The sequence below is a fragment of the Heptranchias perlo genome, chromosome 7 (assembly GCF_035084215.1).
Source record: "Heptranchias perlo isolate sHepPer1 chromosome 7, sHepPer1.hap1, whole genome shotgun sequence".
In the NCBI taxonomy this organism is placed as follows: Eukaryota; Metazoa; Chordata; class Chondrichthyes; order Hexanchiformes; family Hexanchidae; genus Heptranchias; species Heptranchias perlo.
Genome location: NC_090331.1, coordinates 10581517 through 10605268, shown reverse-complemented (window position 1 = coordinate 10605268; position 23752 = coordinate 10581517). Strand labels below are relative to the sequence as shown.

The 23752-nt window shown below is 44.5% G+C and overlaps 1 protein-coding gene across 1 annotated transcript in view; it reads right to left on the bottom strand.

Annotated features, from left to right (window-relative positions):
• Positions 1-23752, bottom strand: part of adcy5 (adenylate cyclase 5) — a 442325-nt gene that overhangs the window by 353974 nt on the left and 64599 nt on the right. The gene's annotated exons all lie outside the window — the stretch shown is intronic.

Sequence of the window (23752 nt, the reverse complement as noted above, 5' to 3'; positions counted from 1 at the left end):
CCTTAGTTATCCTCTTGCTCTTTATGTGTAAAACATCTTTGGGTTTTCCTTGATTTTACTTGCCAGTATATGTATATTTTTGTGCCCTCTCTTTGCTTTCCTAATTTCCTTTTTAATTTCACCCCTGCACTTTCTATACTCCTCCAGGCTTTCTGCAGTATCGAGCTCTCGGTATCTGACATAAGCTCCCCTTTTTTGCCTTATCCTACCCTGTATGCTCCTTGACATCCAGAGGGCTCTAGATTGGGAGTGCCACCCTTTTTCTTTGTGGGAACAGAAACATAAAACTCTGAACCCCTTGAATCTCCCCCTTGAATGCCTCCCACTGCGCTGACACTGATTTACCTTCAAGTAGCTGTTTCCAGTCCCCTTTTGTTATATCACTTCTCGTCTTAGTAAAATTTCCGTCCACCAATTGAGAACTTTAACTCCTGTTCTATCTTTGTCCTTTTCCATAACTATGCTAAATCTAACTGAATTATGATCACTACCACCAAAATGCTCTCCCACTGATACCCCTTCTACCTGCTCAGCTTCATTCCCTAAAACTAAATCCAGAACTGCCCCCTCTCTTGTTGGGCTTGCTACGTATTGGCTAACAAAAGTTCTCCTGAATGCATTTTAAGAATTCTGTGCCCTCTCTACCTTTTACACTGATTCTATCCCAGTTAATATTAGGGTAGTTGAAATCCCCTACTATTACTGTCCTATTGCTTTTGCACTTCTCAGAAATTTGCCTACAGCCTTACTCTTCTCTCTCCCTCTGACTGTTTGGGGGTCTATCGTACACTCCCTGCAGTGTGACTGCCCCTTTTTTGATCTTTAGCTCAACCCATATGGCCTCATTTGATGACCCTTCCAATATATCATCCCTTCTCACAGCTGTAATTGTTTCTTTAACCAATATTGCAACCTTCCCATTCTTTTTATCCCCCTCTCTATCTCGTCTGAAAACCCTGTAACCAGGAACGTTGAGCTGCCATTCCTGCCCCTCTTTAAGCCATTTTTCAGTAATAGCTAAGATATCATACTGCCACGTGTCTATCTGTGTCCTCAGCTCATCTGCCTTATTCGCTATACTCCTTGCATTGAGGTATATACCATTAAACACTGCCAAACTCCTTTGCTGTCTAGTTTATAACCTTTGTTTCCTCTGCCTTCCAAACTCGCTTACCACTTTTCTGCCTTCCATTTCCAGCTCTGCTTCTCTCCCTTCTGAATCTATGCTCAGGTTCCCATCATCCTGCCAAGCTAGTTTAAACCCTCCGCAACAGCACTTTCAACCCCACCCCCCACCCCGTAAGGATATTGGTCCTGGCCCTGTTGAGGTGTAAACTGTCCGGCTTGTACAGGTCCCACCTCCCCCAGAAGCGGTCCCAATGCCCCAGGAATCTAAAGCCCTCCCTCCTGCACCATCTCTCCAGCCGCGGATTCATCTGCACTATCGTCCTATTTCAATACTCACTAGCGATTGGCACTGGGAGTAATCCGGAGATTACTACCTTTGAGGTGCTGCTTACTAATTTCTTTCCTAATAGAATACAACCTCACTTTATACGGGGAGAACATAACATCGCTTTACATGGTTGAGAATATGACAGCACTTTAAATGGACAGAATATAACATCACTTTATTCAGGGAGAATATAACATCACTTTATACGGGGAGAATATAACATCACTTTATTCAGGGAGAATATAACATCACTTTATACGAGGAGAATATAACATCGCTTTTTACGGGGTGAATATAACATCGCTTTTTACGGGGAGAATACAACATCACTTTATACGGGGAGAATATAACATCGATTTATATGAGGAGAATATAACATCACTTTATACGAGGAGAATATAACATCACTTTATACGAGGAGAATATAACATCACTTTATACAGGGTGAATATAACATTACTTTATACAAGGAGAATATAACATCACTTTATACGAAGAGTATGTAACACCACTGTAGATAGGGAGAATATAACAACACTTTATACAGAAAGAATATAACACCACTTTAAACAGGGAGAATATAACATCATTTTACACTAGAAGACTATAACACCATTTAATGTGGGGAGAATATAACATCACCTTATATGGGGACAATATAGCATTCATTTTTTTTGAGGAGAATATAGCACCACTTTATACAAGGAGGAATTCAGGAGAAACCTCTTTACCCAAAGAGTGGTAAGAATGTGGAATGTGCTACCACGTGGAGTAGTTGAGGCAAATGTCCTCGATAAATTTAAGGGGAAGCAAGATAAACACAAGAGGGAGAAAGGAATAGAAGGATATCCTGATAGGGTTAGATGAAGTAGAAAGGGAGGAGGCTCGTTTGGAGCATCAATGCCGGCATAGGCCAGTTAGGCAGAATGGCCTGTTTCAGTGCTGTACAGGGAAATTATAACAACGTTTCATACAAGAAGAATATAACATCACATTATACGGGGAGAAATATAGCAGCACTTATCACGAGGAGAATATATTACCACTCGATGTAAGGCGAATATAACATCACTTTATACGGGGAGAATATAACATCACTTTATACGGGAAGAATATAACATCACTTTATACAGAGAGAATATAACATCACTTTATACGAGGAGAATATAACATCACTTTATACAAGGAGAATATAACATCACTTTATACGGGGAGAATATAACATCACTTTATACGAGGAGAATATAACATCACTTTATACGAGGAGAATATAACATCACTTTATACGGGGAGAATATAACATCACTTTATACGAGGAGAATATAACATCACTTTATACGGGGAGAATATAACATCACTTTATACGAGGAGAATATAACATCCCTTTATACGAGGAGACTATAACATCACTTTATACGAGGAGAATATAACATCACTTTATACGGAGAGAATATAACATCACTTTATACGGGGTGAATATAACATCACTTTATACGAGGAGAATATAACATCACTTTATACGAGGAGAATATAACATCACTTTATACGGAGAGAATATAACATCACTTTATACGAGGAGAATATAACATCACTTTATACGAGGAGAATATAACATCACTTTATACGGAGAGAATATAACATCACTTTATACGCGGAGAATATAACATCACTTTATACGAGGAGAATATAACATCCCTTTATACGAGGAGAATATAACATCCCTTTATACGAGGAGAATATAACATCACTTTATACGAGGAGAATATAACATCACTTTATACGAGGAGAATATAACATCACTTTATACGAGGAGAATATAACATCACTTTATACGAGGAGAATATAACATCACTTTATACGAGGAGAATATAACATCACTTTATACGGGGAGAATATAACATCACTTTATACGGGGAGAATATAACATCACTTTATACGGGGAGAATATAACCACTTTATACGGGGAGAATATAACATCACTTTATACGGAGAGAATATAACATCACTTTATACGGAGAGAATATAACATCACTTTATACGAGGAGACTATAATATCACTTTATACGAGGAGACTATAACATCACTTTATACAAGGAGAATATAACATCACTTTATACGAGGAGAATATAACATCACTTTATACGAGGAGAATATAACATCACTTTATACGAGGAGAATATAACATCACTTTATACGAGGAGAATATAACATCACTTTATGCGAGGAGAATATAACATCACTTTACACGAGGAGAATATAACATCACTTTATACGGGCAGACTATAACATCACTTTATACGGGGAGAATATAACATCACTTTATACGGGGAGAATATAAGATCACTTTATACGGGGAGAATATAACATCACTTTACACGAGGAGAATATAACATCACTTTATACGGGGAGAATATGACAGCACTTTAAATAGACAGAATATAACATCACTTTATTCAGGGAGAATATAACATCACTTTATACGGGGAGAATATAACATCACTTTATTCAGGGAGAATATAACATCACTTTATACGAGGAGAATATAACATCGCTTTTTACGGGGTGAATATAACATCGCTTTTTACGGGGAGAATACAACATCACTTTATACGGGGAGAATATAACATCGATTTATATGAGGAGAATATAACATCACTTTATACGAGGAGAATATAACATCACTTTATACGAGGAGAATATAACATCACTTTATACAGGGTGAATATAACATTACTTTATACAAGGAGAATATAACATCACTTTATACAGGGTGAATATAACATTACTTGATACAAGGAGAATATAACATCACTTTATACGAAGAGTATGTAACACCACTGTAGATAGGGAGAATATAACAACACTTTATACAGAAAGAATATAACACCACTTTAAACAGGGAGAATATAACATCATTTTACACTAGAAGACTATAACACCATTTAATGTGGGGAGAATATAACATCACCTTATATGGGGACAATATAGCATTCATTTTTTTTGAGGAGAATATAGCACCACTTTATACAAGGAGGAATTCAGGAGAAACCTCTTTACCCAAAGAGTGGTAAGAATGTGGAATGTGCTACCACGTGGAGTAGTTGAGGCAAATGTCCTCGATAAATTTAAGGGGAAGCAAGATAAACACAAGAGGGAGAAAGGAATAGAAGGATATCCTGATAGGGTTAGATGAAGTAGAAAGGGAGGAGGCTCGTTTGGAGCATCAATGCCGGCATAGGCCAGTTAGGCAGAATGGCCTGTTTCAGTGCTGTACAGGGAAATTATAACAACGTTTCATACAAGAAGAATATAACATCACATTATACGGGGAGAAATATAGCAGCACTTATCACGAGGAGAATATATTACCACTCGATGTAAGGCGAATATAACATCACTTTATACGGGGAGAATATAACATCACTTTATACGGGAAGAATATAACATCACTTTATACGGAGAGAATATAACATCACTTTATACGAGGAGAATATAACATCACTTTATACAAGGAGAATATAACATCACTTTATACGGGGAGAATATAACATCACTTTATACGAGGAGAATATAACATCACTTTATACGAGGAGAATATAACATCACTTTATACGGGGAGAATATAACATCACTTTATACGAGGAGAATATAACATCACTTTATACGGGGAGAATATAACATCACTTTATACGAGGAGAATATAACATCCCTTTATACGAGGAGAATATAACATCCCTTTATACGAGGAGAATATAACATCCCTTTATACGAGGAGAATATAACATCACTTTATACGAGGAGAATATAACATCACTTTATACGAGGAGAATATAACATCACTTTATACGAGGAGAATATAACATCACTTTATACGGGGAGAATATAACATCACTTTATACGGGGAGAATATAACATCACTTTATACGGGGAGAATATAACATCACTTTATACGGGGAGAATATAACATCACTTTATACGGGGAGAATATAACATCACTTTATACGGAGAGAATATAACATCACTTTATACGGAGAGAATATAACATCACTTTATACGAGGAGACTATAATATCACTTTATACGAGGAGACTATAACATCACTTTATACAAGGAGAATATAACATCACTTTATACGAGGAGAATATAACATCACTTTATACGAGGAGAATATAACATCACTTTATACGAGGAGAATATAACATCACTTTATACGAGGAGAATATAACATCACTTTATGCGAGGAGAATATAACATCACTTTACACGAGGAGAATATAACATCACTTTATACGGGCAGACTATAACATCACTTTATACGGGGAGAATATAACATCACTTTATACGGGGAGAATATAAGATCACTTTATACGGGGAGAATATAACATCACTTTACACGAGGAGAATATAACATCACTTTATACGGGGAGAATATAACATCACTTTACACGAGGAGAATATAACATCACTTTATACGGGCAGACTATAACATCACTTTAAACAGGGAGAATCTAACGTCACTTTACTCTCAGCGAATATAACAGGGGTTAAATTGGTCAACCCCAGAAAGTGGGCGCTGGGATTGCGGTGTGCGATTAACCCACGCCCAGTTGTCGAGATGCAGGCAGCACTTAACAGCCTGATGATTTGAATGATTGCTCCGAGCAGCCAGCGGTACCTACGCTGTGAATGGCTGCACACACCAGCAGGGGGAGCCTCGATATCGGGAGTGGCTAGCACTACTTAAAGGCAGCCTGCACCTCTTAAAGGGAAGGTGCACTATGGCTGCGGGAAGTGGTGTGAGAGATGATTCCTGGACTGGAAGATACTGAGGAACGGCTGCAACTGCGGGAGAGCGTGCACCAAGGATCTCAGACGGTGCAGTAAAGGCCTTGGTGGAAGAGGTGGACAGACGGAGGGCCATCCTATATCCACAGGGGGACAGGAGGCTCTCCAGACATATGCTCAAGAGGCAGTGGGAGGCTGCGGCAGACGAAGTAAATGCCAGGAGCATCGCTCCAAGCAGATGAATGCACTGCAGGAAGAAGTTCAATGATTTGACACGAGTGGTCAAGGTATCGCTCAGATACTGGCACTGCGCGTACTTTAGAGGCCAGGTTGGAAGAGGGATCTGCATGCGCTGAGGCACCGGGCACAAGTGCGCAGAAGCCAGGGCAGGGGGAACAGATACCCTATACTGTCACGTTGCATCTCCTACCAACTGCACTACTAGCCTCATCCACTGCTCCACACACTACACCCCCCCCATCACCCACCTACCGACAAACTCTTTCAATCCGTACGCAACCTTGCGAAACAGATGCTGCATCTCACCCTCACACATTACCACTCTTGCAAGGCACACACCCACAACTCACAGGTCACGCACACTGGTAGCTATTCAACCATGACAGCCACATCACCCAAACATCTTGCAGGACACTCACTGACATACTTCCCTCTTTCTTGCAGGAGAAGGTGGCGCATAAAAGCAGGCAGCAGGAAAGAACTGGGGAGGACAGGCACGGCTGCACGATCACACCCCCATGGAGGAGACAGTGCTGGCCATCATTGGGCGGGCCGTCGCTGCGGTCGTGGCCTTCGGCAGTGCCGGAGGTCTCGACGATGAGGGTCTCTGCATACCCAATCCTCCTTCTCACTTCCCACTTCTCCCTCAGCCCACAATCTTTTCTGACTCACGTGCCGCAGATGGTGTGAGCACGCACGTCTTACTTTCTACTCTCCCCTCAACACAACTCAACCCGTGTCCCTTTGTCATTGCACAGACCCAAGAACTGGAACCGACACCGTCAGAGAAGGAAGAGGACGATGACAGTGACGATGCAGACGCACCGTCACTCGATCTTACACTCGCTCAGATACTGACACTGCGCGTACTTTAGAGGCTAGGATAGAGGAGGGATCTGCATGTGCTGAGACACCGGCACAAGTGCGCAGAAGCCGGGGCGGGGGGGAACAGATACCGCAGGTGCCAGCTCGCCGGAGGGCGAGGTCGCTCACTAGTTCTGCTGCCAGGGAGTCAGATGATGACTTCGATGGGCCAGGCTACAGAAGACAGCTGATGGGCGTACGCCAACAAATGCTTGGTGCACTGGAAAGCCTGCCAGAAAGCCTCCGCACAATGAGAAGGGGCATGGAGGAGTGCAGCTCCAACTTGGCACAGGGTTTTTCGCGGAGCTTGGAGCTCATCCTTCCCCACATGGAACGGGTGGTCACCTCCATCAGCGCACCTGTGGAACCCACCATGATGCAGCGTCTGATGACCGATGTCTCAGCTTCCATTGCAGCACAAACAGCTGCCATCCAAGGGTCTGACTGCTGCATTTGGAGCTCAGACTGCTGCTATCATGGCTCTGGGTGGCACTGTGGAACGGAGCTTCCAGGCCGTCACAGCACTCCAGCAATCACCAGGATTGCTGAGGCGTCGCCCCGGGAGAGTGGCAGTGGCGCCATGGAAGACGAACCTGCTGTCCTTTCTCAGGATTCCTGCTCCCACCTCTGACACTCCGCCAGTGCCCTTGACGTTGCCTGTCAGCCAGCCAGGCCAGACTGCTGCAGCACAGGCCGAGATGGTGCAATCTGAAGCTGGGTCCTCCCGTCCCAGAGCTGCTCGAGTTCGTCCTCCAAGGCCATCTGCTCGCTCCTCAAGCAGCCTTCCACCACCCATGCTCCAGCCACTGGGGATGCACCTCGTAGGAGCACCAGGATGGGTAAAGGCACACGAACAACAGGCACTAAGGGAAGAGGTGAACGCAGTGTAAAAGGAGAGCCTGAGAGCGGGAGGAGAGTCCGAGAGGAAACGTTGTCAGCTGGAGGAGTTTGAGCTCCGGATTTCGGAGCTGGAGCAGCAGCTGGCATCACTGCAGTGTATCTGCTAGGCTGAGCGCTACATGGATAGCACGTTTCTGGAGGTGGTCACCCCACGGCTTAAGAGAGTGCAGGCAGAGAGGGACTGGGTGACCGCCAGATAGACAAGGAGGACCAGGCAGGTAGTGCAGGAGGCCCCTGAGGGCATCTCACTCACTAACCAGTATTCAGTTCTGAATACTGGTGGGGGAGAGGGTTCCTCTGGGGAGTGCAGCCAGAGCCAAGACCATGGCACCATGGGTGGCACAGCTGTACAGGTGTGGGGGGAGGAGAAAGGTCGGGGAGGGCAATAATGATAGGGGATTCTATAGTTAGGGCAGCAGACAGGAGTTTCTGTGGCCGCAGACGTGATTCCAGGATCCCTGGTGCCAGGGTCACGGATGTCACTGAGCGGCTGCAGAAAATTCTGGAGGGGGAGGGTGGTCGTGGTCCATCTCGGTACCAATGACATAGGTAGAAAGAGGGATGAGGTCCTGCAGGCAGATCTGAAGGAGTTAGGAAAGAGATTAAGAAGCAGCACCTCAAAAGTTAGCAATCTTTGGATTACTCCCGGTGCCACGCGCTAGTGGGTATAGAAATAGGAGGATAGAGCAGATGAATGCGTGGCTGAAGGGCTTTAGATTCCTGGGGCATTGGGACCGGTTCTGGGGGAGGTGGAACCCGTGTAGGCCGGACGGGTTGCACCTCAATGGAGCTGGGACCAATGTCCTTGCGGGGAGGTTCGCTAGTACTGTGGGGGAGGGTTTAAACTAATTTGGCAGGGGGATGGGCACCAGGATGTAGCATTGGAAAGGAGAAACAAGGTGCACAAAGGATTGGGAGAGAAAGATAGCACCAGAGTAAGAAATAGTACGGTAGTAGATGGGACCAGACTAAGAGAGAGTACAAGAAAGTCTAAGACTGGTTTGCAGTGCACGAAAGGTGGTAAACAAGGTTGGTGAGCTGCAGGCGCAATTAGCCACATGGGAATACGATGTTGTGGTGATAACAGAGATCTGGCTCAAAAAAGGGCAGGATTGGTTATGAAATATTCCTGGATACAAGGTGTTCAGGAAAGATAGGAAAGGGAAGAAAGGAGGGGAGACAGCAGTATTGACTAAAGAGAATATTGCAGTGCTGCAGAGAGAGGATGTCCTGGAGGGGTCAAGGACAGAATCTATTTGGTTAAGAGTTAAGAAACAATAGAGGTGCCATTACACTACTGGGTGTATTCTCTTGGCCACCAAATAGTGGGAAGGAGATAGAGGAGCAAATTTGCAGGGAAATTACAGAGAGGTGCAAAAGCCATAGAGTTGTGATAACGGGGGACTACAATTATCCGACTATAGACTGGGAGGAAGCAATGTGTAATCATAAGGACGACGATTTGATGGTCATGTAGGAGTGGAAAGGTAAGGAGTGTGGGACAGTTGGTGAATGGGGAGGTGTTGTTGAGGTTATTGGTATCTCTCTTCAATAATCGGATCACGCAGAGCCCTGGCAGACAGGGCCTGTCTACCTTGTTGCCTCCCTGCCTCTTCCTCCAATTACTCCTCCGCCATCTCTTCCTCTTCCTCTGGCTCAGGTTCTCGCTGGATAGGCGGTGGCAAGGGCTATTCCCTCATAATGGCCAGGTTGTGCAGCATGCAGCATACAACGACAAATCTTGATACCCACTCAGCTGAGTCCTGCAGGGCTCCTCCAGAGTGGTCCAGGCAGTGGAAGCGTTGCTTGAGGACGTCTATGCTGTGCTCGATGAGGTTCCATGTGGCAGCACGGCTCTCATTGTACGTAGGCTGTGCACGTGTGCGTGGGCTCCTGACTGGAGTCATGAGCCACTTCATGAGGGGATAACCCTCGTCACCCAGTAGCCAGCCTTGGATTTGCCATGCTGGCTGAAATAAAGGTGGCACATTGGACTATCGCAGAATGAAGGGATCATGACTGCTGCCAGTATAGCGGGCACTGACCTGCATGATGCGCAGTGTGTGGTCGCACACCAGCTGCACGTTGAGAGAGTGGAATCCTTTTCTGTTCATGAATATGGCCGAGTTCTGATGTGGAGCACGCATGGCAATGGCACCCTGCACCAAGGGGAAGCCTGCAATGCGAGCAAACCCTCGCGCTCGCTCCTGCTGCTTCTCTCTGTCAAGAAGAAATGAGATGAATCTGTTTCGGACTGCGTCAAGAGCCTCAGCGACCTCCCTTGTACAGCAGTGCACTGCAAACTGCGAGATGTTGCTTATATCGCCAGCAGCAGCCTGAAAGGAGCCGGAGCCGTAAAAATTAAGCGCCACGGTTACCTTGACAGCCACAGGCAATGCTGTCCTTGCCCTGCTCTGAGGCTGCAGTTGTGGCTGCAGCAGTTGACAAATCTCAGTCACCACCTCTTTCGTGAACCGCAGCCGTCGGATGCACTGGTCGTCGCTGAAGTTGAGGTCGGAGAATTGGTCCCTGAAGGCCCTCGTTGGATGTGGCCTCCTGCTGAGTACCCTGAGCCTCCTCCTCCTCCTCCTCCCTTTTCTGGCAGGTTGTCCTGCTCTGCGTGGCCTCTCTGCGTGCTCCCAGTCATGTTCAATTCCCAGAGGAAGCCCTAACAGGCCGCCCATGTCTGGAAGCAACGTTGTTCAGCACACCATTTTAAATGTCACTAAAAATACTGCAAGACCAGCCAGACCATTCTCTATAGAATATTGCAACCTTCTCCAATTACAAGAAACTCCCACAAACACATACAATTGTACCAACAGCCAGAATAACCAATCCAGCAACTAACCTGTAACACCTGCATGATCCCTTTAAATAGCGCTGGTAGGGGTTCCTTCACGCCCTTTATGTCCTGTTCAGCTGTGCGCGGTTAAGACAGCGTGATGGAGCGGGGAGTTCAAAAATGCCGCCGGCTGCTTCAAGTCAGCCTTGCACAGATTAACGTCATAATCTCGCTGCTCTCAATGCTGCCGGCGTTCGTCAGGTGGGCGTGCGCAAATCCCTTTACCAAGATGGCACCCTGCGCACATCACGTTGGAAGTGTGCGTGCGCATCTCAGACGCCATTTTCAGGGCTTAGGATTCGACGTAGCGACTACAAAATGGGCGCTACACAGCCCAATTTAGGCCCCAAAATCACTTCATGTGAAAAGAATATAACATCACTTTATAGAGGGAAATTATAACAACAATTATACAGGAGGGAATATAACACCATTTTATACGGGGAGAATATAACATCACTTTATATGAGGAGAATATAACATCACTTTATACGGGGAGAATATAACACCATTTTATACGAGGAGAATATAACATCACTTTATATGAGGAGAATATAACATCACTTTATACGAGGAGAAAATAACATCACTTTATACGGGGAGAATATAACATCACTTTATACGGGGTGAATATAACATCACTTTATACGAGGAGAATATAACATCACTTTATACGGGGTGAATATAACATCACTTTATACAGGGAGAATATAAGATCACTTTATATAGGGAGAATATAACATCACTTTATACAGGGAGAATATAACATCACTTTATACGGGGAGAATATAACATCACTTTATACGGGGAGAATATAAGATCACTTTATACGGGGAGAATATAAGATCACTTTATACAGAGAGAATATAACATCCCTTTATACGGGGAGAATATAAGATCACTTTATACGGGGTGAATATAACATCACTTTATACAGGGAGAATATAACATCACTTTATACGGGGAGAATATAACATCACTTTATACGGGGAGAATATAAGATCACTTTATACGGGGAGAATATAAGATCACTTTATACAGAGAGAATATAACATCCCTTTATACGGGGAGAATATAAGATCACTTTATACAGAGAGAATATAAGATCACTTTATACGGGGAGAATATAAGATCACTTTATACAGAGAGAATATAAGATCACTTTATACGAGGAGAATATAAGATCACTTTATACATAGAGAATATAAGATCACTTTATACGGGGAGAATATAAGATCACTTTATACGGGGTTGTTATAACTGGACAGCCTGGTGGTGAAGGATAGGATACTGGAGCCTGGACTTCAGTTGCTGCCAAGCCTTTATTCGCACAGCTCATCATTCCACACCCTTCTATAAATGGATACGAGAGTCCCCAATTGATACCCACTACCTGAATACAATTAACACTAATTGATATAAATCACAGATACAATTAACTCTCTCTAAAAATAATAATGTTTTAAAAACTTTATTTATCTAATACAAACAAAATTTCAAAAAATAAACCTTCCGTACTCTGTACAACTTATTGTATTCAAAGCATTACATTGAGAGGCGACCCTTCTCCAGGACCCCTAATCATTTCTTCGTACGTGTATTTCTTTCAGTAAAACAATCCGACAGTTGGTGGCTTGAATCCACCCATTTAATTTTAGAGATTTCCTTTCTCTCCAGCATTTGTTTCAAGCCAGCAAGGTCAATCCGTAATCATTTCCCACTCACATTTTTTGTAGAGTGTACATTATCCCACAGTGAACGATTGTCTACATGACATTCAATGGGTATACTATCTTCAGTACTCCCGTTGTACAGGATGTCACTCAAGATATTTACCAAATAGAATCCCATATCCACTGAGTCGACAAGAGCCAGTGTTTCAGCAGCCCAGAGTACTTTTAACGACCCTTTTTATTTTCTTAGCTTCCCAAGCTAAAGGACAACATTTCCCATTCTCACCCGTAAGAAACCAGCTGCACCAGAATACCCATCAGGAAGATTAGCGTGTGAAGCATTGCTAAAGATAACTAGCTTCATTTTCTTTGGGTCACCTAAGGATGGGAACTGAAGTACACTATTATCTATATTTAATTTTTGTAATGTTTTATTTGCCCTTAAAACATTCTCTACTGTGGGATGTTTCATTGAAGTACTTAACTCAACACATCAAAACGAGCATCTGGTCTAGACCAAGTGCACAACCAGTTCAACTGACCAATCGAGCTTCGTAATTGCTCTGTCTCTTCTCTAGATGTAACAACACCTTTCTGTGATGACCTAGTATGATTCATTGGGATGGGAGTAACACTCTCTAAATAGGACTGTTGATTTAAAGCTATACCAGACCCACTGCGCTTAATATCTAAACCAACTTATTTAAAAGCCCCACAGGCCTGACTCCCAATTTTAAATTCTACTCTAATCTTAATAATGACGAGTGTCTCCAATTCTGCAGTACCACCCCGTAAGAAATCATCAACATGCATCATGAAGGTGCCTGAAAGTTTTCCGTTATGGCACCAATAAAACATTGCAGGATCTGATTTTAGTTGAACACAACCTATTTTCAGCAAAACAGATCTCACCGAAAAATACTATACCCTGGGAGCATCATTCAGGCCATAAACGCATTTGTTTAGTTTCCATAGTTTTCCTTCCGCATCTGCTGCCTCTTCGGGCGGTTTCAGAAACACTTCTCTCTGAAAAGTATTGCCCTGCAGAAATGCGGCTTTTATGTCAGTTGACCTACACTCCCATGAATATGTTGCCAAAAAAGCCAAAAAGATTTTCAAGGTTACCTTTCCAGCAGTGGGAGAACCCACTCGAACATCTGTATCACCCAGTTTTTCTTCAAAATCCCTAGCTACCAACCTCGCTTTAGCCTTGTAACTCCCACCTGCAAGGACTTTTTCAGTACAAACCCATCTGTGCGACGAAGCTGATTGACCCTTATCTGTTACCTCAGAATAAACTCCAAATTCTTTCCAACTATCTAACTCCCTTTGTTTTGCCTCTCTTACTCATTTATCCTCAAGTTTATTGGCAGCCACCAAAAACTTCAAGACCACGAGGACTTCTGCTCCTAGTTCTGTTACGTGCCTGTTCTGAGGTCTTTGTTTCATTGTCTGACCTAGTCAAGCTCCATCTTCTACTTCCACTTCTATGTCTGTAGGGACTACTACTGCAAGATCTCCCTCTTTCATCTCTGGTTCACGATCGTTCTCTGACGTGAAATTCACTTCCGGACTCCCTTTCACTAACTTGTACTCTGCTTTCGTACTCCCCACTCTTTTACCCCATTCTGCCAGTCCATGGACTTCGCTTCTTGGCCATCATTCTGAACATGCAACCAATATTTAAACCTACCAGTAGCTTTGCCTGCACGTCCCAAAATTGTTGCATCCCTCCATTCATTAGTCCCTTCTGGAACATATGTCACCCGTGTACCCACTTTGGGTAATTGTTCTGTGGATGTGATAGCTCTGTCATGTGTTTCTTGATCACTGACATTACCACTGTCCAGCACTTGATCTACCTCAGTCTGTTCCTCAGGAACCTCATCAAAAAAATCACGAACATCAGAGGCACAAAGCGCCTTGTTTACTTCCAGCAGCTGCTCAGAGATTTTCTAATTAATTCCAATTAACCGTGAGGAATGAACCTTAACAGTTTGATTACAAGTTTGACAAGTACTGTCTTACCATCATGACCTATTACCTTACCAGGCCTTTCCATTCCCTATGACCCTCTCTTTTATAGTATACCAAATCTCCTGAAATAACCTCTGTCTCAGATAGTCTAATACGATGCCTCAGTGCTCTACGAATTTTCTCTGATACCTCAGCCTTGATAAAAGCCTGTCTCCCTGCATGCATAGCAATTAAATGCTCAGAAATCTTGGCTAGAGGCACGGCTCCAGAACGAGCCAAGCTGTTCCAGTACAGCTACAACACTGGCATCTACCCGACAATGTGGAAAATTGCCCAGGTATATCCTGTCCACAAAAAGCAGGACAAATCCAATCCGGCCAATTACCGCCCCTTCAGTCTATTCTCAATCATCAGCAAAGTGATAGAAGGTGTCGTCGACAGTGCTATCAAGCGGCACTTACTCACCAATAACCTGCTCACCGATGCTCAGTTTGGGTTCCGCCAGGACCACTCAGCTCCAGACCTCATTACAGCCTTGGTCCAAACATGGACAAAAGAGCTGAATTCCAGAGGTGAGGTGAGAGTGACTGCCCTTGACATCAAGGCAGCATTTGACCGAGTGTGGCACCAAGGAGCCCTAGTAAAATTGAAGTCAATGGGAATCAGGGGGAAAACTCTCCAGTGGCTAGAGTCATACCTAGCACAAAGGAAGATGGTAGTGGTTGTTGGAGGCCAATCATCTCAGCCCCAGGACATTGCTGCAGGAGTTCCTCAAGGCAGTGTCCCAGGCTCAACCATCTTCAGCTGACTCATCAATGACCTTTCCACCATCATAAGGTCAGAAATGGGGATGTTCGCTGATGATTGCACAGTGTTCAGTTCCATTTGCAACCCCTCAGATAATGAAGCAGTCCGTGCCCGCATTCAGCAAGGCCTGGGCAACATCCAGGCTTGGGCTCATAAGTGGCAAGTAACATTCGCGCCAGACAAGTGCCAGGCAATGACCATCTCCAACGAGAGAGTCTAGCCACCTCCCCTTGACATTCAACGGCATTACCATCGCCGAATACCTCACATCCTGGGGGTCACCACTGACCAGAAACTTAACTGGATCAGCCCATAAATACTGTGGCTGCAAGAGCAGGTCAGAGGCTGGGTATTCTGCGGCAAGTGACTCACCTCCTCACTCCCCAAAGCCTTTCCACCATCTACAAGGCACAAGTCAGGAGTGTGATGGAATACTCTCCTCTTGCCTGGATGAGTGCAGCTCCAACAACACTCAAGAAGCTTGACACCATCCAGAACAAAGCAGCCCGCTTGATTGGTACCCCATCCACCACCCTAAACATTCACTCCCTTCACCACCGGTCCACCATGGCTGCAGTGTGTACCATTCACAGGATGCACAGCAGCAACTCGCCAAGGCTTCTTCGGCAGCACCTCCCAAACCCGCGACCTCTACCACCGAGAAGAACAAGGGCAACAGGCACATGGGAACAACACCACCTGCACATTCCCCTCCAAGTCACATACCATCCCGATTTGGAAATATATCACCGTTCCTTCATCGTCGCTGGGTCAAAATCCTGGAACTCCCTACCCAACAGCACTGTGGGAGAATCTTCACCACACGGACTGCAACGGTTCAAGAAAGTGGCTCACCACCATCTTCTCAAGGGCAATAAATGCTGGCCTTGCCAGCGACACCCAAATCCCATGAATGAATAAAAGAAAAGCACTAATTGTAGTACCTTCTAGAGCAGGACGATTATCACAAAGAACAGAAGGTAATTTGGGATTGCACCCATAGGCTAGTTGGTAAGGAGTATATCCTCCAACCATCTGAAGAGAATTCTTTGCATGCTTGGACAGTTGACAATTTACACTCTTATGCACCATGTTATTAATCACAGCATGATTCCTTTCACAAAGACCACTGCTAAAAGGGCTCTCAGCTGCTGTATTCATAACAATTATATTCATATTCTCACACATTTCTCTGAACTCCGCGGTAGCAAATTCACCTCCATTATCGAACAAAAATTTTGCTGGTGTCCCAAGTCCAGTCCCTACCATTTTTCCATAATTTTATCCATGATAACCTTCTTCTCCTTACTATGTATTAGTGTAGAAATACTAAATCTCATAGCCAGGACAATAAAATGTAATATGAAAACATTTCTGTCTTTGTCCCATGCCTTTCGATCCATGGCAACTACCTCATTGAAGTCACGTGCTAATGGAACACTTACAATTGGAGCGTCCGCCTATATTTCTTACAGATTTCACAATTCTCACTAATCTCTTCTATTAACCTCGTACCCTCCTCATCAAGTACATCTGCACCTATTAGCAGGATTTTTAAACGTTGAGAAGTAGGGTGGGCAAATTGTCTATGTAACTTTAAGACAATTTGTTTTTTTTTCCTCTCTTATCCTTATCGCCTGATACCATTAATACTTGTCTAACACACTGATGAGAAACATTAGGTTTTATTAAGGGGATACAATAATGCCCTGACTGGCTAAACTGCAAATCGAGCAATTTGCCTAAAATGATTGCCTTCCAGGACAAGTTTCATTTTTGCCTTTTTCATGGAAAGTTTACCCAAAAGCAGAGGTATCTCACTGGAGACTACATCCGTACTTATAAAATGGCTTACTCCAGCTATCTTACATGGAATTACCACACTCGAGTGACCTCAAGGTGTTGTCATCTCCAAACCTTAAACACGTAGAACTTTTATATTCCTTAACCTTGCGTCGATCCTCACTGCTTAGTGAATCAAGATAACATTTTAACCAATCTACACCACAGACAGTTGAAGTACATGCACTATCGAACACTGTACAATTAAAGGAATCTGCGACTAATACATTTATCTCAGGATTAAAACTCCCCGTGACCAGTATAATCTGTTCAGATTCATCATTATCTTCATCCTCATCCTCAGAGCTACTTTCTTCTTGCGTCATTTCAAAGACCCTGCGTCTTCGCTCTGGGCAATTCGCCTCATAATGATGCTTAGGATCACATCTAAAGCATCTACTGATTTTTCCTTGGGCATTCCTGGGATTCATTCGTCCGTTATTACTGTCCCAATTTTGTCTTCTGCTGATATAACTGGATTTGCTACACATATTTTCATCATCAATCTGGCTGTCTTTAATCCTTCCATCATATTGACGCCTGCGTCCGGTCTCTTGAAAATTTTGAAACCTGATCTGGCGCCTGCGTTTAGTATCTGGAACACTTCGAAACCCGGTAACCATCAAATCTTCTATTCTATGTCACAGCGGAAGGCTGCAGGGAATGACTGTTTCCCCAGGAATTTTTTTAAGGCAGCAGCCATTTGATCCAACTGAGTCTCCTTTTCCATCAACTGGATGCCAGTTAGGATCAGTTGCCTGTCTATATGAGACACCTTAGCACAATCTAGGGTAATTTAAACGCTAGTACTGATCCAGGGATTCCCAATTCGAACTTTGTCAATCTTTGGTACAATTTGTTAAAGTCCATGATATACTCTTCCATTAAATGACCATCCGTTTTCCAAAATCTATCAAATGCTGACCAGGCCTCATAGGCACTTAACAGGTCATCTTTCTTGTAGATTTGATCCAGAAATTCAATTAGAAAGGTAAAACCTTCATCATTATCCAAAAGATCTGCATCCATCTCAGAAAACACCTGACTTCTGATTTTACTTCGTTCAGGAAGCTACAACGTCAAGGCCATGCCTTGTTTTCTCTTTGGCAGAGTAGTAACCCGTGTCCACATATTATCCTCATTCTTCCACTAAACATACAGTTCAAACTCCGAGAACACCGGAGGGAAATCGTACCCCGACGATTTAAACTTGTTTCCTTCCATTTTCCACAATGGCCATTAGGCTTTCAAGTTTCTCTTTTGTTCAAAATAAAAATCGTGGTTTCCAACCTCCGCCTATAGGCGACCATTCTCTGCTACTATGTTACAACTGGATAGCCCGGTGGGGAAGGATAGAATACTCGAGCCTGGTCTTCAGTTGCTTCCAAGCCTTTATTCACGCAGCTCAACATTACAGACCCTCCTATAAATTGATATCAGAGTCCCAAACTGATACCCACCACCTGAATACAATTAACAATAATTGAATCATAGAATCATAGAAGTTTACAACATAGAAACAGGCCCTTCGGCCCAACATGTCCATGTCGCCCAGTTTATACCACTAAGCTAGTCCCAATTGCCTGCACTTGGCCCATATCCCTCTATACCCATCTTACCCATGGTTCAATGAGGAGTGCAGAAGAGCATGCCAGGAGCAGCACCAGGCGTACCTAAAAATGAGGTGCCAACCTGGTGAAGCTACAACTCAGGACTACATGCATGCTAAACAGCGGAAGCAACATGCTATAGACAGAGCTAAGCGAATCCACAACCAACGGATCAGATCAAAGCTCTGCAGTCCTGCCACATCCAGTCGTGAATGGTGGTGGACAATTAAACAACTAACGGGAGGAGGAGGCTCTGCAAACATCCCCATTCTCAATGATGGCGGAGTCCAGCACGTGAGTGCAAAAGACAAGGCTGAAGCGTTTGCAACCATCTTCAGCCAGAAGTGCCGAGTGGATGATCCATCTCGGCCTCCTCGCAATATCCCCACCATCACGGAAGCCAGTCTTCGGCCAATTCGATTCACTCCACGTGATATCAAGAAACGGCTGAGTGCACTGGATACAGCAAAGGCTATGGGCCCCGACAACATCCCAGCTGCAGTGCTGAAGATTTATACTCCAGAACTAGCTGCACCTCGAGCCAAGCTGTTCCAGTACAGCTACAACACTGGCATCCACCCGACAATGTGGAAAATTGCCCAGGTATGTCCTGTCCACAAAAAGCAGGACAAATCCAATCCGGCCAATTACCGCCCCATCAGTCTACTCTCAATCATCAGCAAAGTGATGGAAGGTGTCGTCGACAGTGCTATCAAGCGGCACTTACTCACCAATAACCTGCTCACCGATGCTCAGTTTGGGTTCCGCCAGGACCACTCGGCTCCAGACCTCATTACAGCCTTCGTCCAAACATGGACAAAAGAGCTGAATTCCAGAGGTGAGGTGAGAGTGACTGCCCTTGACATCAAGGCAGCATTTGACCGAGTGTGGCACCAAGGAGCCCTAGTAAAATTGAAGTCAATGGGAATCAGGGGGAAAACTCTCCAGTGGCTGGAGTAATACCTAGCACAAAGGAAGATGGAGGTGGTTGTTGGAGGCCAAGCATCTCAGCCACAGGGCATTGCTGCAGGAGTTCCTCAGGGCAGTGTCCTAGGCTCAACCATCTTCAGCTGCTTCATCAATGACCTTCCCTCCATCATAAGGTCAGAAATGGGGATGTTCGCTGATGACTGCACAGTGTTCAGTTCCATTCGCAACCCCTCAGATAATGAAGCAGTCCGAGCCCGCATGCAGCAAGACCTGGACAACATCCAGGCTTGGGCTGATAAGTGGCAAGTAACATTCGCGCCAGATAAGTGCCAGGCAATGACCATCTCCAACAAGAGAGAGTCTAACCACCTCCCCTTGACATTCAACGGCATTACCATCGCCGAATCCCCCACCATCAACATCCTGGGGGTCACCATTGACCAGAAACTTAACTGGACCAGCCATATAAATACTGTGGCTACGAGAGCAGGTCAGAGGCTGGGTATTCTGCGGCGAGTGACTCACCTCCTGACTCCCCAAAGCCTTTCCACCATCTACAAGGCACAAGTCAGGAGTGTGATGGAATACTCTCCACTTGCCTGGATGAGTGCAGCTCCAACAACACTCAAGAAGCTCGACACCATCCAAGATAAAGCAGCCCGCTTGATTGGCACCCCATCCACCACCCTAAACATTCACTCCCTTCACCACCGGCGCACTGTGGCTGCAGTGTGCACCATCCACAGGATGCACTGCAGCAACTCGCCAAGGCTTCTTCGACAGCACCTCCCAAACCAGCGACCTCTACCACCTAGAAGGACAAGGGCAGCAGGCGCATGGGAACAACACCACCTGCACGTTCCCCTCCAAGTCACACACCATCCCGACTTGGAAATATATTGCCGTTCCTTCATTGTCGCTGGGTCAAAATCCTGGAACTCACTTCCTAACAGCACTGTGGGAGAACCGTCACCACACGGACTGCAGCGGTTCAAGAAGGCGGCTCACCACCAACTTCTCAAGGGCAATTAGGGATGGGCAATAAATGCCGGCCTTGCCAGCGACGCCCACATCCGGTGAACGAATAAAAAAAAAACTGTCCAAATGCTTTTTAAAAGACAAAATTGTACCCGCCTCTACTACTGCCTCTGGCAGCTCGTTCCAGACACTCACCACCCTTTGAGTGAAAAAATTGCCCCTCTGGACCCTTTTGTATCTCTCCCCTCTCACCTTAAATCTATGCCCCCTCGTTATAGACTCCCCTACCTTTGGGAAAAGATTTTGACTATCTACCTTATCTATGCCCCTCATTATTTTATAGACTTCTATAAGATCACCCCTAAACCTCCTACTCTCCAGGGAAAAAAGTCCCAGTCTATCCAACCTCTCCCTATAAGTCAAACCATCAAGTCCCGGTAGCATCCTAGTAAATCTTTTCTGCACTCTTTCTAGTTTAATAATATCCTTTCTATAATAGGGTGACCAGAACTGTACACAGTATTCCAAGTGTGGCCTAACTAATGTCTTGTACAACTTCAACAAGACATCCCAACTCCTGTATTCAATGTTCTGACCAATGAAACCAAGCACGCCGAATGCCTTCTTCACCACCCTATCCACCTGTGACTCCACTTTCAAGGAGCTATGAACCTGTACTCCTAGATCTCTTTGTTCCATAACTCTCCCCAACACCCTACCATTAACGGAGTAGGTCCTGGTCCGATTCGATCTACCAAAATGCATCACCTCACATTTATCTAAATTAAACTCCATCTGCCATTCATCGGCCCACTGGCCCAATATATCAAGATCCCGTTGCAATCCTCGATGACCTTCTTCACTGTCCACAATGCCACCAATCTTGGTGTCATCTGCAAACTTACTAACCATGCCTCCTAAATTCTCATCCAAATCATTAATATAAATAACAAATAACAGCGGACCCAGCACCGATCCCTGAGGCACACCGCTGGTCACAGGCCTCCAATTTGAAAAACAACCCTCTACACCCACCCTCTGTCTTCTGTCGTCAAGCCAATGTTGTATCCAATTGGCTACCTCACCTTGGATCCCGTGAGATTTAACCTTATGTAACAACCTACCATGCGGTACCTTGTCAAAGGCTTTGCTAAAGTCCATGTAGACCACGTCTACTGCACAGCCCTCATCTATCTTCTTGGTTACCCCTTCAAAAAACTCAATCAAATTCGTGAGACATGATTTTCCTCTCACAAAACCATGCTGACTGTTCCTAATCAGTCCCTGCATCTCCAAATGCCTGTTGATCCTGTCTCTCAGAATACCCTCTAACAACTTACCCACTACAGATGTCAGGCTCACCGGTCTGTAGTTCCCAGGCTTTTCCCTGCCGCCCTTCTTAAACAAAGGCACAACATTTGCTACCCTCCAATCTTCAGGCACCTCACCTGTAGCTGTCGATGATTCAAATATCTCTGCTAGGGGATCCGCAATTTCCTCCCTAACCTCCCATAACGTCCTGGGATACATTTCATCAGGTCCCGGAGATTTATCTACCGTGATGCGCGTTAAGACTTCCAGCACCTCCCTCTCTGTAATATGTACACTCCTCAAGACATCACTATTTATTTCCCCAAGTTCCATCCATGCCTTTCTCAACCGTAAATACCGATGTGAAATATTCATTTAGGATCTCACCCATCTCTTGTGGTTCCGCACATAGATGACCTTGTTGATCCTTAAGAGGCCCTACTCTCTCCCTAGTTACTCTTTTGCCCTTTATGTATTTGTAGAAGCTCTTTGGATTCTCCTTTGCCTTATCTGCCAAAGCAATCTCATGTCCCCTTTTTGCCCTCCTGATTTCTCTCTTAACTCTACTCCGGCAATCTCTATACTCTTCAAGGGATCCACTTGATCCCAGCTGCCTATGCATGTCATATGCCTCCTTCTTCTTTTTGACTTGGGCCTCAATCTCCCGAGTCATCCAAGGTTCCCTACTTCTACCAGCCTTGCCCTTTACTTTATAAGGAATGTGCTTACCCTGAACCCTGGTTAACACACTTTTGAAAGCCTCCCACTTACCAGATGTCCCTTTGCCTGCCAATAGACTCTCCCAATCAACTTCTGAAAGTTCCTGTCTAATACCATCAAAATTGGCCTTTGCCCAATTTAGAATTTTAACTTTTGGGCCAGACCTATCATTCTCCATAGCTATCTTAAAACTAATGGAATTATGATCACTGGTCCCGAAGTGATCCCTCACTAACACTTCTGTCACCTTCCCTTCCTTATTTCCCAAGAGGAGGTCAAGTTTTGCCCCCTCTCTCGTCGGGCCATCCACATACTGAATGAGAAATTCCTCCTGAATACACTCAACAAATTTCTCTCCATCCAAGCCCCTAATGCTACGGCTGTCCCAGTCAATGTTGGGAAAGTTAAAGTCCCCTACTATTACCACCCTATTTTTCTTGCAGCTGTCTGTAATCTCCTTACATATTTGCTCCTCAATTTCCCGTTGACTATTTGGGGGTCTGTAGTACAATCCTAGCAAAGTGATCTCTCCCTTCTTATTTTTCAGTTCTACCCATATAGACTCAGTGGGCGAGCCCTCGGATATATCCCCTCTCACTATTGCCGTGATGTTCTCCCTAATCAAGAACGCAATTCCCCCTTCCTCTTTTACCTCCTGCTCTATCTTTCCTATAGCATCTGTATATAAATCACAGATACAATTAACAGTGGTTAATATAACATCACTTTATTCTGGGAGAATATAACATCACTTTATAAGAGGAGCATATAACATCACTTTATACAGGGCCAATATAACATCACTTTATACAGGGC